At 42.5% G+C, this 18,807-nt stretch overlaps 1 long non-coding RNA gene across 2 annotated transcripts in view; it reads right to left on the bottom strand.

Moving 5' to 3' along the window:
* Positions 1–4,621: 4,621 nt before the first annotated feature.
* The window catches only part of LOC135560149 (uncharacterized), a 76,053-nt gene continuing 61,867 nt past the window's right edge, over positions 4,622–18,807 (bottom strand). The window contains exon 3 of one of the 2 annotated variants that reach the window (XR_010458720.1): positions 4,622–5,496. This is a non-coding gene — a long non-coding RNA (uncharacterized LOC135560149). Of the gene's footprint in view, positions 5,497–15,325; positions 16,272–18,807 lie in introns of those variants that run through there. The other variant, XR_010458719.1, reaches the window with a different exon arrangement.

The following is an 18,807-nucleotide window of genomic DNA, read 5'->3' as shown; positions in this document are numbered from 1 at the left end:
GTCCACAATTATCTCCTTTGTCTTGATCGCGTTGAGGGAGAGATTGTTGTCCTGGCACCACACGGCCAGGTCTTTGACCTCCTCCCTATAGGATGTCTCGTCGTTGAGGGAGAGGTTGTTGTCCTGGCAGCACACGGCCAGGTCTTTGACCTCCTCCCTATAGGATGTCTCGTCGTTGAGGGAGAGGTTGTTGTCCTGGCAGCACACGGCCAGGTCTTTGACCTCCTCCCTATAGGATGTCTCGTCGTTGAGGGAGAGGTTGTTGTCCTGGCAGCACACGGCCAGGTCTTTGACCTCCTCCCTATAGGATGTCTCGTCGTTGAGGGAGAGGTTGTTGTCCTGGCAGCACACGGCCAGGTCTTTGACCTCCCTATATGATGCCTCGTCGTTGTCGGTAATCAGGCCTACCACTGTTGTGTCATCTGCAAATTTATTGAATGTGTGACTTCTTGCAACCCACTGTGGGGGCATGAAGTTTAGTAGTTTAATAATGTTTTAAAATGTAAATCATTACAAAAAAAGACTCACTGATCCCCATCAACCCACATGTATAGACTCAGGGAGAGACTCACTGACCCCATCAACCCCCATGTATAGACTCAGGGAGTCAGAGAGAAGGGAACATTGTGTTCCTTGATAGTGAAGTATTGTGCTGCTAGTATCTCTCCCTGGTGGCTCTGAATGTCCCTTCAACTTCCTGTCCCTATGTTTCTACTTTAGGGAGTAGGGGAGTGGGTGGGTGTGTGTGTGTGTGTGTGTGTGTGTGTGTGTGTGTGTGTGTGTGTGTGTGTGTGTGTGTGTGTGTGTGTGTGTGTGTGACAGGGAATGAGTGAGGGAAAGGGGTGGCTCATAGATCCAGAGAACGGTATAATCTACCACCCTAATGTTATGAATCACCCAGGTATATGTAACAGTACCGCCGTATGTGTGTGTGTGATATATCAGCAGGCTGGCTGGTCTGTGATTATGTCACTCAACAGCACAGCTACCAGCTGTCCATGTCAGCTGTACTTCATTTTGCAGGCGAGAAAAAGCGAACCACACACCACAATATACAGTGTGTGTGTGTGTGTGTGTGTGTGTGTTTCCTTGTATGTAAAGCTATCAACTCCACAGTGTAACCGGTTTGTTTTGGGGAAGCATTTGGAGAGAAAGGGAGGGCGAAGTTACGTCACGATCCGGACGGCCAAAGCCCCAACTTTCTTCTGCACATTTTCAATAGAGCAGTTCTACACTAAACTAAACCACATGCATTTGGGCAGCCAGGGCCCTCCATCCACCCAGAGAGGCTAAAGAGGCTGAGACAACTGGACAGGTGACATGTTTTTGGGCCGGGATAAAAGAACACCTGATATGGATCACATTCCAACTTATAACTCATATTTGTTCACTGGAAAGTTATGTAGGTATAGGAACATGTTATGAATACAGTGGAAGGTTATGTGGGTATAGGAACATGTTATGAATACAGTGGAAGGTTATGTGGGTATAGGAACATGTTATGAATACAGTGGAAGGTTATGTGGGTATAGGAACATGTTATGAATACAGTGGAAGGTTATGTGGGTATAGGAACATATGAATACAGTGGAAGGTTATGTAGGTATAGGAACATATGAATACAGTGGAAGGTTATGTGGGTATAGGAACATATGAATACAGTGGAAGGTTATGTGGGTATAGGAACATATGAATACAGTGGAAGGTTATGTGGGTATAGGAACATATGAATACAGTGGAAGGTTATGTGGGTATAGGAACATATGAATACAGTGGAAGGTTATGTGGGTATAGGAACATATGAATACAGTGGAAGGTTATGTGGGTATAGGAACATATGAATATGGAAGGTTATGTGGGTATAGGAACATATGAATACAGTGGAAGGTTATGTGGGTATAGGAACATATGAATACAGTGGAAGGTTATGTGGGTATAGGAACATATGAATATGGACGGTTATGTGGATATAGGAACATATGAATACAGTGGAAGGTTATGTAGGTATAGGAACATGTTATGAATACAGTGGAAGGTTATGTGGGTATAGGAACATATGAATACAGTGGAAAGTTATGTAGGTATAGGAACATGTTATGAATACAGTGGAAGGTTATGTAGGTATAGGAACATATGAATATGGAAGGTTATGTAGGTATAGGAACATATGAATACAGTGGAAAGTTATGTAGGTATAGGAACATATGAATACAGTGGAAGGTTATGTGGGTATAGGAACATATGAATACAGTGGAAGGTTATGTGGGTATAGGAACATATGAATACAGTGGAAGGTTATGTGGGTATAGGAACATATGAATATGGAAGGTTATGTAGGTATAGGAACATATGAATACAGTGGAAAGTTATGTAGGTATAGGAACATATGAATACAGTGGAAGGTTATGTGGGTATAGGAACATATGAATATGGAAGGTTATGTAGGTATAGGAACATATGAATACAGTGGAAGGTTATGTGGGTATAGGAACATATGAATACAGTGGAAGGTTATGTGGGTATAGGAACATATGAATACAGTGGAAGGTTATGTGGGTATAGGAACATATGAATACAGTGGAAGGTTATGTGGGTATAGGAACATATGAATACAGTGGAAGGTTATGTGGGTATAGGAACATATGAATACAGTGGAAGGTTATGTGGGTATAGGAACATATGAATACAGTGGAAGGTTATGTGGGTATAGGAACATATGAATACAGTGGAAGGTTATGTGGGTATAGGAACATATGAATACAGTGGAAGGTTATGTGGGTATAGGAACATATGAATATGGACGGTTATGTGGATATAGGAACATATGAATACAGTGGAAGGTTATGTAGGTATAGGAACATGTTATGAATACAGTGGAAGGTTATGTGGGTATAGGAACATATGAATACAGTGGAAAGTTATGTAGGTATAGGAACATGTTATGAATACAGTGGAAGGTTATGTAGGTATAGGAACATATGAATATGGAAGGTTATGTAGGTATAGGAACATATGAATATGGAAGGTTATGTAGGTATAGGAACATATGAATACAGTGGAAGGTTATGTGGGTATAGGAACATATGAATACAGTGGAAGGTTATGTGGGTATAGGAACATATGAATATGGAAGGTTATGTGGGTATAGGAACATATGAATACAGTGGAAGGTTATGTGGGTATAGGAACATATGAATATGGAAGGTTATGTGGGTATAGGAACATATGAATATGGAAGGTTATGTGGGTATAGGAACATATGAATACAGTGGAAGGTTATGTGGGTATAGGAACATATGAATACAGTGGAAGGTTATGTGGGTATAGGAACATATGAATACAGTGGAAGGTTATGTGGGTATAGGAACATATGAATACAGTGGAATGTTATGTGGGTATAGGAACATATGAATACAGTGGAAGGTTATGTGGGTATAGGAACATATGAATATGGAAGGTTATGTGGGTATAGGAACATATGAATACAGTGGAAGGTTATGTGGGTATAGGAACATATGAATACAGTGGAAGGTTATGTGGGTATAGGAACATATGAATACAGTGGAAGGTTATGTGGGTATAGGAACATATGAATACAGTGGAAGGTTATGTGGGTATAGGAACATATGAATACAGTGGAAGGTTATGTGGGTATAGGAACATATGAATACAGTGGAAGGGTATGTGGGTATAGGAACATATGAATATGGAAGGTTATGTAGGTATAGGAACATATGAATACAGTGGAAGGTTATGCGGGTATAGGAACATATGAATACAGTGGAAGGTTATGTGGGTATAGGAACATATGAATATGGAAGGTTATGTGGGTATAGGAACATATGAATATGGAAAGTTATGTAGGTATAGGAACATGTTATGAATACAGTGGAAGGTTATGTAGGTATAGGAACATATGAATATGGAAGGTTATGTAGGTATAGGAACATATGAATATGGAAGGTTATGTAGGTATAGGAACATATGAATACAGTGGAAGGTTATGTAGGTATAGGAACATATGAATACAGTGGAAGGTTATGTGGGTATAGGAACATATGAATATGGAAGGTTATGTAGGTATAGGAACATATGAATACAGTGGAAAGTTATGTGGGTATAGGAACATATGAATACAGTGGAAGGTTATGTGGGTATAGGAACATATGAATACAGTGGAAGGTTATGTGGGTATAGGAACATATGAATACAGTGGAAGGTTATGTGGGTATAGGAACATATGAATACAGTGGAAGGTTATGTGGGTATAGGAACATATGAATACAGTGGAAGGTTATGTGGGTATAGGAACATATGAATATGGAAGGTTATGTGGGTATAGGAACATATGAATACAGTGGAAGGTTATGTGGGTATAGGAACATATGAATACAGTGGAAGGTTATGTGGGTATAGGAACATATGAATACAGTGGAAGGTTATGTGGGTATAGGAACATATGAATACAGTGGAAGGTTATGTGGGTATAGGAACATATGAATACAGTGGAAGGTTATGTGGGTATAGGAACATATGAATACAGTGGAAGGTTATGTGGGTATAGGAACATATGAATACAGTGGAAGGTTATGTGGGTATAGGAACATATGAATATGGAAGGTTATGTGGGTATAGGAACATATGAATACAGTGGAAGGTTATGTGGGTATAGGAACATATGAATACATTGGATTCTTGATGATAAAGCTGTGAGTGTCTATGGTGATGTTTGTTTTGATGCCAGTAAATGGAGTTAGTTTCAAGTCTGATATCCCTGGTGTGTGCGTGCTCGTGCGCGCGTACATTAACTAGCCGATGTCCCCATTGAGACTGGTAAACTAATCCTCTATTTCCCCCTCCATTGATGTCAGACATACTCCTCTGTTGACGTCGTAGACTGATTCACTCACAGGTAGTTCCCTTTTTACAGATGTTTCTGGGAATCTCGGACTGTTCCCATGTCAGAAACCTGAGATGGGAGGAGGAACGGCTTCTCTTTGGCAGAAAGCCCTTCACTGATCTGGGTTTAAATGGTATTTGTTCACTTTCAAGTACTGTCAGGGTTTTGATAGAGGTTGCCTGGTGCACTTGAACCAATGGAAGAGCCCCACGTTATTTTATTGGGTTACTTTTCTTTTTTTACTTTAGTTTATTTAGTCAATATTTTATTAACTCTTTCTTGAACTGCATTGTTGGTTAAGGGCTTGTCAGTAAGCATTTCACGGTAAGGTCTACTACACCTGTTGTATTCGGCGCATGTGACAAATACAATTTGATTTGATTTGAAAACCCACCCATTTGACACTCCAGGTCAGGCTAAAGCAAATTCTCATAGTATTTGAAAGTATAGAGTACATACTGGTTGGACCCAGGTCTGGTTCTGATGCAGTCAACAGGGGTTTTGCTCTCTCTCCTCTCAGTGAGATGTCAGTTAGATTTACACACAGGAGTGGGTGTGCCGGGCTGGTCTGGACTGGCTGTTTTTGTTACAGTCTCCTGGCAGGGGTGGAAACCAAGGTTAATTTTCCCTCTGACCCCCGGCTACTCCTGAGTGACCTTAACCGCAAGTCAACCGACCGCACCCCGCCTCACAGGTGGAAGTCCCAGAATGAACTCTGTCCAACCCTTTTGAAGACCGTTCTGGTCAGGCCAAGGTCAGCGTTGCTTTTCCTCACAGAGCTTTGGTTCAGATCCAACACACACTTCTTATCCACTAGCTGTACATCAGAATCATTACATAGTAACTTCTCACCACCGTCCTGGTTGGGCTATTAAGGGGACTCTTCTCATATATAGCAGCATTGGCATTGAGCTGATGACCGAGGGACATGTTGACCTCACCTATAAACAGAGTCTGGGGTGTCCTCTTGACTCACTTTACCTCTCATGACCCCAAACACATATCTTTCATCGGGTCGACAAAACCCTGCTTGACAACACCACTGTGATCTCAAAATCCCCAAACTGTCCATTACTAGCTATTGATAAGAGCTGTACTATGTAGCCTGAACTGTAACTAAAATGTGAAGTATCTGTTCAGACCTGCCTTTGTCAAGGACAGACTGCCTGTACTGTACTGGCATAGATGGAAGCAATGTACCGAGAGATGGTGTTTGGTGACTGCTTACCTCTGCTAGGGGATAAAATAGGCTTAGTTACAGTGCCTCGCAAAAGTATTCATCTCTGTTGGCGTTTTTCCTATTTTGTTGCATTACAACCTGTCATTTAAATTGATTTTTGGTGAAGTGAAAAAAAATGACTTGTTTCAATTTTTTTTTCATAAATAAAAAAAACAATGGAAAAGTGGTGCGTATGTATTCACCCCCTCTGATATGAAACCCCTAAATAAGATCTGGTGCAAACAATTACCTTCAGAAGTCACAGAATTAGTTCAATAAAGTCCACCTGTGTGTAATCTAAGTGTTACATGATCTGTCATATGATCTCAGTATATATACACACCTGTTCTGAAAGGTCCCAGAGTCTGCAACACCACTAAGCAAGGGGCACCACCAAGCAAGCAGCACCATGAAGAGCTCTCCAAACAGGTCAGGGACAAAGTACAGTGGAAAAGTACAGATCAGGGTTGGGTTATAAACAATTATCCAAATCTTTGAACATCCCACGGAGTGCCATTAAATCCATTATTTAAAAAATTAAAAAATATGCCACCACAACAAACCTGCCAAGAGAGGGCAGCCCACCAAAACTCACAGACCAGGCAAGGAGGGTATTAATCAGAGAGACAACAAAGAGACCAAAGATAACCCTGAAGGAGCTGCAAAGCTCCACAGCGGAGATTGGAGTTTCTGTTCATAGGACCACTTTAAGCCGTACACCTCACAGAGCTGGGCTTTACGGAAGAGTGGCCAGAAAATAGCCATTGCTTAAAGTGTTCACCAAAAGGCATGTGGGAGACTCCCCAAACATATGGAAGAAGGTACTCTGGTCAGATGAGAATAAAATTGAGCTTCTTGGCCATCAAGATTAACGCTATGTCTGTCGCAAACCCAACACCTCATCACCCTGATAACACCATCCAATGTTTTTCATTGGCAGGGACTGGGAAACTGGTCAGAATTGAAGGAATGATGGATGGCGCTAAATATAGGAAAATTCTTGAGGGAAACCTGTTTCAGTCTTTCAGAGATTTGAGACTGGGACGGAGGTTCACCTTCCAGCAGGACAATGATCCTAAGCATACAGCTACAGACACACTCAAGTGGTTTATGGGGAAACATTTAAATGTCTTGGAATGGCCTAGTCAAAGTCCAGACCTCAATCCAATTGAGAATCTGTGGTATGACTTGCTGTACACCAGCGGAACCCATCCAACTTGAATTGAAGGAGCTGGAGCAGATTTGCCTTGAGGGGGGTGAATAGTTATGACACTCGACACTCAAGTTCTGTTTTTTCTTCTTTTTTTCTTGCTCGTTTCATTAGAAATAATATTTAGAATCTTCAAAGTGGTAGGCATGTTGTGTAAATCAAATGATACAAACCCCCCCAACAAAATATTTTTTAATTCCAGGTTGTAAGGCAACAAAATAGGAAAAATGCCAAGAGGGTGAATACTTTCCCAAGCCACTGTATATTCTATTCTGGTATACTCCTTCACTTTCATTCAAGTGGTGAGTGCAGGGTTGAGGGAAGGGTGGGCAGCGATCGGTGTATGTCTGTGTACACGTGTGTGTGTGTGTGTGTGTATGCTCTACCCTGAGGACTGTCATGAAGTGCAGGTGTCTCAGAGAAACAAACCAATCAAACTCAGTCATTTCAGACGAGACATCGAGGTACTTGACAAGAACACCTGATTCCTCTTGACAGCCTGTCTGTTATGGGGTCTCAGACTTGATAGGCTTGTCAAAAGACCACAGTCACACTGACAATCAAATGATTTCTATCCTCTTGGACCATGAACAAAATCTAGATATGCCTCACAATGTTGTCTCGTCGCAGCAACACACAAGCCTAAGATCACCATGCACAATGACAAGCGTCGGCTGGAGTGGTGTAAAACTCGCCGCCATTGGACTCTGTGTGTGTGTGTCTTAGGAAGGGATTGAAGTGAGTATATTGGGACAGACTGTTGGTACTTTGACCTTTTAAACCGATTTAACTTTAGTGCATAACTCTGCCATGCAGGTCAGACAGATGTGTGGTGTTAACAACCTGGCATAGATGTTTACACACACTCCAAAGCTACCCGCAAGGCCACACCCACACACACTAAGCACGTTGACACTTGAGGATGGGCCGCACCTCTGTTGTAAAACAGACCCATCAACCTCATTCCCAGGTCTATTCTTCACTGTGTTTGTGAAGGTAATTGCCCTTTAGGGGGGAATAAAAGCATTCCTCTATATGAGCTTCTTATACTTTGGACAACATCCCAACAACAACAGACACAAGTCAGTCATCCTCAATACCCCAGAAGAACATCAGTCATCCTCAATACCCCAGAAGAACGTCAGTCATCCTCAATACCCCAGAAGAACGTCAGTCATCCTCAATACCCCAGAAGAACGTCAGTCATCCTCAGTACCCCAGAAGAACGTCAGTCATCCTCAATACCCCAGAAGAACGTCAGTCATCCTCAATACCCCAGAAGAACGTCAGTCATCCTCAATACCCCAGAAGAACGTCAGTCATCCTCAGTACCCCAGAAGAACGTCAGTCATCCTCAGTACCCCAGAAGAACGTCAGTCATCCTCAGTACCCCAGAAGAACGTCAGTCATCCTCAGTACCCCAGAAGAACGTCAGTCATCCTCAGTACCCCAGAAGAACGTCAGTCATCCTCAATACCCCAGAAGAACGTCAGTCATCCTCAATCAGAAGAACGTCAGTCATCCCCAGAAGAACGTCAGTCATCCTCAATACCCCAATACCCCCCCAGAAGAACGTCAGTCATCCTCAATACCCCAGAAGAACGTCAGTCATCCTCAATACCCCAGAAGAACGTCAGTCATCCTCAATACCCCAGAAGAACGTCAGTCATCCTCAATACCCCAGAAGAACGTCAGTCATCCTCAGTACCCCAGAAGAAGAACGTCAGTCATCCTCAATACCCCAGAAGAACGTCAGTCATCCTCAATACCCCCCCAGAAGAACGCGTCATCCTCAATACCCCAGAAGAACGTCATCATCCTCAATACCCCAGAAGAACGTCAGTCATCCTCAATACCCCAGAAGAACGTCAGTCATCCTCAATACCCCAGAAGAACGTCAGTCATCCTCAGTACCCCAGAAGAATCGTACCCCAGAAGAACGCCAGTCATCCTCAGTACCCCAGAAGAACGTCAGTCATCCTCAGTACCCCAGAAGAAGTCATCCTCAATACCCCAGAAGAACGTCAGTCATCCTCAATACCCCAGAAGAACGTCAGTCATCCTCAATACCCCAGAAGAACGCGTCATCCTCAATACCCCAGAAGAACGTCAGTCATCCTCAATACCCGAGAAGAACGTCAGTCATCCTCAATACCCCAGAAGAACGTCAGTCATCCTCAGTACCCCAGAAGAGCGTCAGTCATCCTCAGTACCCCAGAAGAAGGTCAGTCATCCTCAGTACCCCAGAAGAACGTCAGTCATCCTCAATACCCCAGAAGAACGTCAGTCATCCTCAATACCCCTGAAGAACGTCAGTCATCCTCAATACCCGAGAAGAACGTCAGTCATCCTCAATACCCGAGAAGAACGTCAGTCATCCTCAATACCCCAGAAGAACGTCAGTCATCCTCAATACCCCAGAAGAACGTCAGTCATCCTCAATACCCCAGAAGAACGTCAGTCATCCTCAGTACCCCAGAAGAAGGTCAGTCATCCTCAGTACCCCAGAAGAAGGTCAGTCATCCTCAGTACCCCAGAAGAACGTCAGTCATCCTCAGTACCCCAGAAGAACGTCAGTCATCCTCAGTACCCCAGAAGAACGTCAGTCATCCTCAATACCCCAGAAGAACGTCATCTTACAGGCACCTACACACCACTGACTGATTTCACATCTCAAAACTGTTACTAGGAAACTCTCTTTCATCTGATTCATTGAACTGCACAGATCAAAGCTTTCCAACCATCCCTACACTATCTGGCTTAGCAACCATCCCTACACTATCTGGCTTAGCAACTGTATTATTGTAAAAAGTAATGAAAACAAAAATTAGCTTTTTGGTCTTAATTTAAGGTTAAGGTTAGGCATAATGTTAGCAGTGTGGTTAAGGTTAGGGTTAATGTTAGATTTAAAATCATATTTTATTGAAATTGTAGAAATAGGTGGGGTTTAGACATCATTATGACTGTGGCTGTGGTAACTAGTGACGTCCCTAAACTATCTGCAGTGAGCTGTGAACACTCCTGTTGGCACACACTAGTGGTGTAGCTGCTGTTATCGCCTGTCTGACAGAATACACACACAGAAACCAGAGAGGAATACACACAATGTATAAGTATAGTACAGTACTACTGACCTGAGACACACACAATGTATAAGTATAGTCCAGTACTACTGACCTGAGACACACAATGTATAAGTATAGTACAGTACTACTGACCTGAGACACACACACACACACACACACACAATGTATAAGTATAGTACAGTACTACTGACCTGAGACACACAATTTAAATGTATAGTCCAGTACTACTGACCTGAGACACACACAATGTATAAGTATAGTCCAGTACTACTGACCTGAGACACACACACACACACACAATGTATAAGTATAGTCCAGTACAACTGACCTGAGACACACACAATGTATAAGTATAGTCCAGTACTACTGACCTAAGACACACACAATGTATAAGTATAGTACAGTACTACTGACCTGAGACACACACAATGTATAAGTATAGTACAGTACTACTGACCTGAGACACACACACACACACACACTGTATAAGTATAGTACAGTACTACTGACCTGAGACACACACAATGTATAAGTATAATACAGTACTACTGACCTGAGACACACACAATGTATAAGTATAGTACAGTACTGCTGACCTGAGACACACACAATGTATAAGTATAGTCCAGTACTACTGACCTGAGACACACACAATGTATAAGTATAGTCCAGTACTACTGACCTGAGACAGACACACACACAATGTATAAGTATAGTACAGTACTACTGACCTGAGACACACACACACACAATGTATAAGTATAGTACAGTACTACTGACCTGAGACAGACAGATGGAAAGATTAGCAACAAATCCTTTCCTTCCTTCCCTTCAGAGTGAATGAGTCAGGATCCCCCTGCAGTCCACTATTACTCTACTCCTTCCGCACCTTCCTCTCCCTCTCTCCCCAACTCACGCCTCTCCCATTGTGACAGTGAGTGTGCAGTGCGCAGACGAGAGGAACTGTTGCTGCATTGATTGGCTGCACTCGTTCGTTCTCCCGTTTCCTCTCCTTTTCTTTCTAACCAGGCCCTTCCCTTATCTTCTTCCAGAGGGGAAAACAATAGAACACAACTTAGGCTCTCTGTTCAGGGCTACGAGGGAATGCAGCTTGCAGGGAGAAGGAAGGCTTTTGAATGGAGGGGGGAGAGGGGGAGGGGTGAGAGACACGGATTTGAATTCTCTCAAGGCAAGATCACACAGGGTTCTCTCTCCTTTTTCAAATGTCTTCTTATAGTCTTATTATTGTGGTAGAAAGGGAGAGGGCATTATTTTTTCACTTTGAAAAAGTTTGCTCCCCTTTCACTTGCTGGACTCTCGCCCTTTCCCTCCCTCCCTCCCTCCCTCTCTCCCGTATTCATCGCTCCCTTCCTCTCCCTTTCCCTCCCTCCCTCCCTCTCTCCCGTATTCATCGCTCCCTTTCTCTCCCTTTCCCTCCCTCCCTCCCTCTCTCCCGTATTCATCGCTCACTCCCTCTCTCTCTCCCTCCCTCCCCTCCCTCCCTCTCTCCCGTCCGCTCACTCCCTCTCTCTCTCCCTCCCTCCCCCCCTCCCTCTCTCGTATTCATCGCTCACTCCCTCTCTCTCTCTCCTCCCTCCCTCCCTCCCTCCCTCCCCTCCCTCCCTCTCCCGTATTCATCGCTCACTCCCTCTCTCTCTCTCCCTCCCTCCCTCCCTCCCTCTCCCGTATTCATCGCTCACTCCCTCTCTCTCCCTCCCTCCCTCCCTCCGGGTTGGCAGGTTTGAACAATGAAGCAGTGGCCGAGCACAAAAGACACAGCTGCTTTCAACAGCGCGGACAATCGAGGACCCCTCCCTTACCCCGTCCCTCTAACCCTCCCCGAAACCCCCGTCCCTCCCCGTATTAACATTCACTACTCTCCTTGACTGAGGTTCAAGTAGCTCAAGTAGCATTCTCATGAGCGAAGGAATCTTCCCCTGACAAAAGAACGTTCCAGTGAAGGACCCAAAACACTAAAGCAGTTGAAGTAGTGTTCTGCATCGGAAACGGCACCAAATTCCCTGTAAAGTGCTATGGGCTCTGGTCAAACGTAGTGCACTCTATAGGGAACAGGGTGCCATTTGGGACACTTCCAGGCCAAGCATGAGTAAGCCATGGACCCTCAGGAATTAGCTTGCAAACACTTCTCCCTCGAGGATGAAGGTGTTTACATATAGTCAACGCTTCGTCATTTTTAACAGAAGAAATGCTATTAGCCATGTTAATTGCCTGTACAATAGTTGAGGGACAGTATGTCAGTGAATAGAACAGAGACATAAGGGGAGAGAAGAGTCCAGACAAATTGAGCTTGTCTACACAATGACAAGACACTTTGCCCAGAAATCACAAGTGGATTGACGCAGAGTGAAATGATGAGTGAGTTGTGGTTAGTGTTGTCAAACAGCTGTAGTCTGGTCAATTTGTTAACCACGGCGGGACAAAAGGAGGCGATGGGAACGACATGACATCATCATGAGAATGGCGGACGAGCTGATAGACGATCATACTACTTTCAAAACGTATTCCTACCATGACGAGCCCATTAAACTCTCATTATCTAGGCCGACTGATCAGAGGACTACTACAACACTAAAGTGTCATTCAGAGTCCACAGACGCAGAGCCACTGTCCTATGCGGCTCCGAGACCACAGTCCGCGGGGGACGCACAGCTCAAACACGCACCTCCCCAAAATTCCCACACATTCATTTGACTGTGTTGACAGCTGGAGAAATTGCTTGAGCAGCGCTGAGAATTCAAAAAAGTATGAAAGCCAACGACTGAACATTCTAGAACAGTGCTGTGTGGATGCGTGCACCTTTTGGACTCTGATAAGCCCTTAAAGCGCCAATCAGCAGTAGAAACAATAACAAAGCAAATTCCCAGCCCCCATTTCTGTAAAAAGCTGAGGGATGATGCTGGAGAAATGTAACCCTTCTCAAATTCATAGGCAGAGCTATGGATGCAAGGACTGACCATCCATGATATCAACATCATAGTTGTGACCATGTTTTGAGGATATATAGTGTTTGTTTACATTTTCTTTGTTTGCGAGCTTTTGAGTAAAGCAAGCTTATATTTTGGGTTCTGATGGTATGTTTTTAAACACTTCTACCTTGATGTGGATGCTACCATGTTTACGGATAGTCCCCCAAGTCAACCCCTCACCATTACAATAACAGAGGAGGTTAGCATTTTGTGGGGGGGGGGTATGATATTTATGCCTCTAACTTTCTCATTCGTTATTCACGATTCATTCAGGATTATTATCTGCAATCATGGTAACATCCACATTAATGTAGAAGTGTTTAGAAACGTTCTATTCTTATTTACAATAAAAGTGACTGCAAAATGACACAATACATTATTTACCATTCATTTCTATTGGGCACAAAATAATCTGAAACGCAACCAAAACAAACAGCAAATGTGTCACAGTCTTGATGTAGTCATTGTGTCACAGTCTTGATGTAGTCATTGTGTCAGTCTTGATGTAGTCATTGTGTCACAGTCTTGATGTAGTCATTGTGTCACAGTCTTGATGTAGTCATTGTGTCACAATCTTGATGTAGTCATTGTGTCACAGTCTTGATGTAGTCATTGTGTCACAGTCTTGATGTAGTCATTGTGTCACAATCTTGATGTAGTCATTGTGTCACAATCTTGATGTAGTCATTGTGTCACAGTCTTGATGTAGTCATTGTGTCACAATCTTGATGTAGTCATTTTCACAATCTTGATGTAGTCATTGTGTCACAGTCTTGATGTAGTCATTGTGTCACAATCTTGATGTAGTCATTGTGTCACAATCTTGATGTAGTCATTGTGTCACAATCTTGATGTAGTCATTGTGTCACAATCTTGATGTAGTCATTGTGTCACAGTCTTGATGTAGTCATTGTGTCACAGTCTTGATGTAGTCATTGTGTCACAGTCTTGATGTAGTCATTGTGTCACAATCTTGATGTAGTCATTGTGTCACAGTCTTGATGTAGTCATTGTGTCACAGTCTTGATGTAGTCATTGTGTCACAGTCTTGATGTAGTCATTGTGTCACAGTCTTGATGTAGTCATTGTAGTCATTGTGTCACAGTCTTGATGTAGTCATTGTGTCACAGTCTTGATGTAGTCATTGTGTCAGTCTTGATGTAGTCATTGTGTCACAGTCTTGATGTAGTCATTGTGTCAAAAAGGGGGGACAATGTCTTGATGTAGTCATTGTGAGAATACAAATTAACAGTCTTGATGTAGTCATTGTGTCACAGTCTTGATGTAGTCATTGTGTCACAGTTTTGATGTAGTCATTGTGTCACAGTCTTGATGTAGTCATTGTGTCACAGTCTTGATGTAGTCATTGCCTGCTATGAATATCAGACCAAATACATTTTGTTTTACTACTTTAATACACAGGTGAATTTGTCCAATACTTTTGGTCCCCTAAAAAGGGGGGGACAATGTACAAAAAGTGCTGTAATCTCTAGACGGTTCACCCAATATGGATGAGAATACCCTCAAATTAACGCTGGCAGTCTACACTTTAACCCCATAGTCATTGTATCACTTCAAATACAATGTAATTTTCCCAATACTTTTGGAGCTCACTGTCATACATTTTTAATTCCCCAAAATAATGGATGTAACAACTGCTTAATGGCCCTTTAAGGCCTACATCAAATAACAACACACATCAGAGTGACTGCTTAATGGCCCTGTAAGGCCTACATCAAATAACAACACACATCAGAGTGACTGCTTAATGGCCCTGTAAGGCCTACATCAAATAACAACACACATCAGAGTGAATGGCCCTGTAAGGCCTACATCAAATAATGGCCCTGTAAGGCCTACATCAAATAACAACACACATCAGAGTGACTGCTTAATGGCCCTGTAAGGCCTACATCAAAATAACAACACACATCAGAGTGACTGCTTAATGGCCCTGTAAGGCCTACATCAAATAACAACACACATCAGAGTGACTGCTTAATGGCCCTGTAAGGCCTACATCAAATAACAACACACATCAGAGTGACTGCTTAATGGCCCTGTAAGGCCTACATCAAATAACAACACACATCAGAGTGACTGCTTAATGGCCCTGTAAGGCCTACATCAAATAACAACACACATCAGAGTGACTGCTTAATGGCCCTGTAAGGCCTACATCAAATAACAACACACATCAGAGTGACTGCTTAATGGCCCTTTAAGGCCTACATCAAATAACAACACACATCAGAGTAACAGCCTCCTTACTGTCTCCACGCTAACTTGTATTTATGAGGCCCGGTCGCACACGCTGCAGTTCCCAGAAGCCTCCTGTAGATTTCCCAGAAGGCCATTCAAAGGGAATTGAAAAGGAAACAGCTTGACATTTAAACCTTCATACAATGTCCACATAGCATTGAGACAGATAGTTATCCCATACCGTACGTCTGTAGCCTATCAGTGCGTTCGTGTGCAGTGCACTGTGAGAGACCACGATTGTAGTGTATACTGCTTGTGTGTTAAAAGGGACACTCTGGGATTTCCCTGCCTGTTCAATGGTCATTTCAATGAATGATATACTCATTGATTCTTTCTTAAATAGAATATCCTGAAAGAATGACTTATACAAGCCTCGTGAGCTTAGTAAACCAACAACTGTCTTAGCCCATCCTGACCCAAAATATAAGGTTGTTGTTTTACGTTGGGGTGAAACACAGTCTCAGGACTGTGGCTTTAAGATGATCTACAGTAAATCACAGTGAATAAACAATCTTCTTCTTCTGTGGTCTCAAATGTTTTCAATCGCTTACAGCATCCATCCTTCCGTCCGTCGCTTTGGGAGATGAAAGCTTTGGTACAGTGCTGACTGAGGTAGAGAAAAAACACCAGACAATAATTATAGGAAGTAAAACAAACGTTGTGTCCACTTTTCCTGGTGTCCACTTTTCCACTAACCGTCCAATGCCAAGTGTCCTGCTGAACAAGCTAAGCAGTACTTATCAGATGAGTTTAAATCAATTCCATATCAATTATTCAAGCTAAGGGAGGAAAAGAAAAACACACATCCACACACACACACACACACCCCGCCAAGCCAACTGTCAAGCAGTGGTATAGGGATTCCCTCCATTCTGTAACTTGTGTTCTGAGTTGCTTAGTGTTTGTCAAACAATGCCAGGACTAGAGAATCAATCTTCCATAGGCCAAAACTGGTCATTTTCATGAAAACTTTGTGCTGGGAACTACTGAAAGTTGCTTTAGAAAAGGGAGACCTAATGCAATGAAAATGTTAGCCTGATACCAGATCTATCTATATGAAAATGTTAGCCTGATACCGGATCTATTTGTGTATTTGACCACAACCATGAGAGTAAGATAGTTAAATCTTCCACTCTGGAGCGGTGTTGAGGTCTCCTTAGTGCAGTCGATCCCGAAGCTCTCCGTTAAAACGAGACTCAGCCACATTCCAACGGTTGGCCTCGCCTCAGCCATCCCCTTAACCAGACACCGCATACCTGCCCAAAATAACTTAGTGTCGCTTCTCGCCCACTACACCCCCTTGCTTGGTGTTTTGGTCTAACATTAGTACATTTGAGTGGAGGAGATGGTCAGGCCTCCCTCCATTCTCTGGGTTACAGACCCTCCCAGAGTCTTCATACCACTGGACTGGTTCCACATTGTATGTTACAGCCTGAATCAAAAACTATTTCAATAGCTTCATTTTCTCACCCATCTACACACAATACACCAGAATGACTAAATTGAAGTATTTATTGAAAATGAAATACAGAAATCTCATTTACATAAGTATTTACACCCATGAGTCAATAATTTGTAGAAGCATCTTTAGCAGCGATTACAGCTGTGAGTCTTTCTGGGTAAGTCTAAGAGCTTTCCACACCTGGATTGTGCAACATTTGCCCATTACTATTTTCAAAATTCTAAAAGCTCTGTCATATTGGTTGCTGATCATTGCTAGACAACCATTTTCAGGTTTTTCATGTAGATTTAAGTCAAAACTTTTTAACTTCGACACTCAGGAACATTCAATCTTTTTGGTAAGCAACTTCAGTGTAGAGTTGGTCTTGTGTTTTAGGTTATTGTCCTGCTGAATTTATCTCCCAGTGTCTGGTGGAAAGCAGACTGAACCAGGTTTTCCTCTAGGAATTTGCCTGTTCTTAGCTCCATTACATTTATTTTTATCCTGATAATCTCCCCAGTCCTTAACATTTACAAGCATACCCATAACATGATGCAGCCACCACTATGCTTGAAAATATGACACATCATTCAACTCTAACTGTTTTACTCAGTAATGTGTTACATTGGATTTGTCCCAAACTTAACAACACTTTGAGGACAAAAAGGGAATTGCTTTGCCTAATATTTTGCACTATTACTTTAGTGCCTTGTTGCTAACAGGATGCATGTTTTGAAATATTTGTTTCTGTCCAGGCTTCCTTATTTTCACTCTGTCAAGTAGGTTAGTATTGTGGAGTAACTACAATGTTGTTGATCCATCCTCAGTTTTTTCCTATCACATCATTCAACTCTAACTGTTTTAAAGTCACCATTGGCCTCATGGTGAAATCCCCGAGCGGTTTCCTTCTTCTCCGGCAACTGAGTTAGAAAGAATGCCTGTATCTTTGTAGTGACTGGGTGTTTTGATACACCATCCAAAGTGGAATGAATAACTTCACCAGGCTCCATGATATTCACGGTCTCCTTTTTTCATTTGTACCCATCTACCATTAGGTGCCCTTCTCGCGAGGCATTGGAAATCCTCCCTGACCTATGTTTTTCAATTGGTGTTTGAAATTGACTGCTCGAAATTGACTGCTCGACTGAGGGACCATACAGATGATTTTATGTGTGGGGTACAGAGATGAGGTAGTCATTAAAAAAATGTTAAACACTATTATTGCACACAGAGTGAGTCAATGCAACTTATTATGTGACTTGTTAAGCAAATGTTTACTCTTGAATTTATTTAGGCCATAACAAAAGGGTTGAATACTTATTGACTCAAGACATTTCAGATCCTCATTTTTTTTTTAGTTAGAACAAATTTCAAAAAACATAATTCCACTTTGACATGATGGGGTATTGTGTGTAGGCCAGTGACAAAACAATCTCAATTTAATCCATTTTAAATTCAGGTTGTAACACAACTAAATGTGGAAATAGTCAAGGGGTGTGACTATACAGTCAGAAGGTAAAGGGATGTTGAGGGAGTGATTCATGTATGACCATCATGGAGGAACAGAGAACCAGTTCTTCTTCTCTGGTATAGACTGTCCCGCTGGTTGTACTGTACGTAATTAGCATCTGAGGAATTATAGTGTGTCAGGAACATAAAGATGTTATGTTAACACACACACACACACACAAACACACACACA

This window comes from Oncorhynchus nerka, linkage group LG15 (assembly GCF_034236695.1).
Source record: "Oncorhynchus nerka isolate Pitt River linkage group LG15, Oner_Uvic_2.0, whole genome shotgun sequence".
Taxonomy (NCBI): Eukaryota; Metazoa; Chordata; class Actinopteri; order Salmoniformes; family Salmonidae; genus Oncorhynchus; species Oncorhynchus nerka.
Note: the sequence above shows the minus strand (reverse complement) of the source record. Positions and strands in the feature narration are given on the sequence as shown.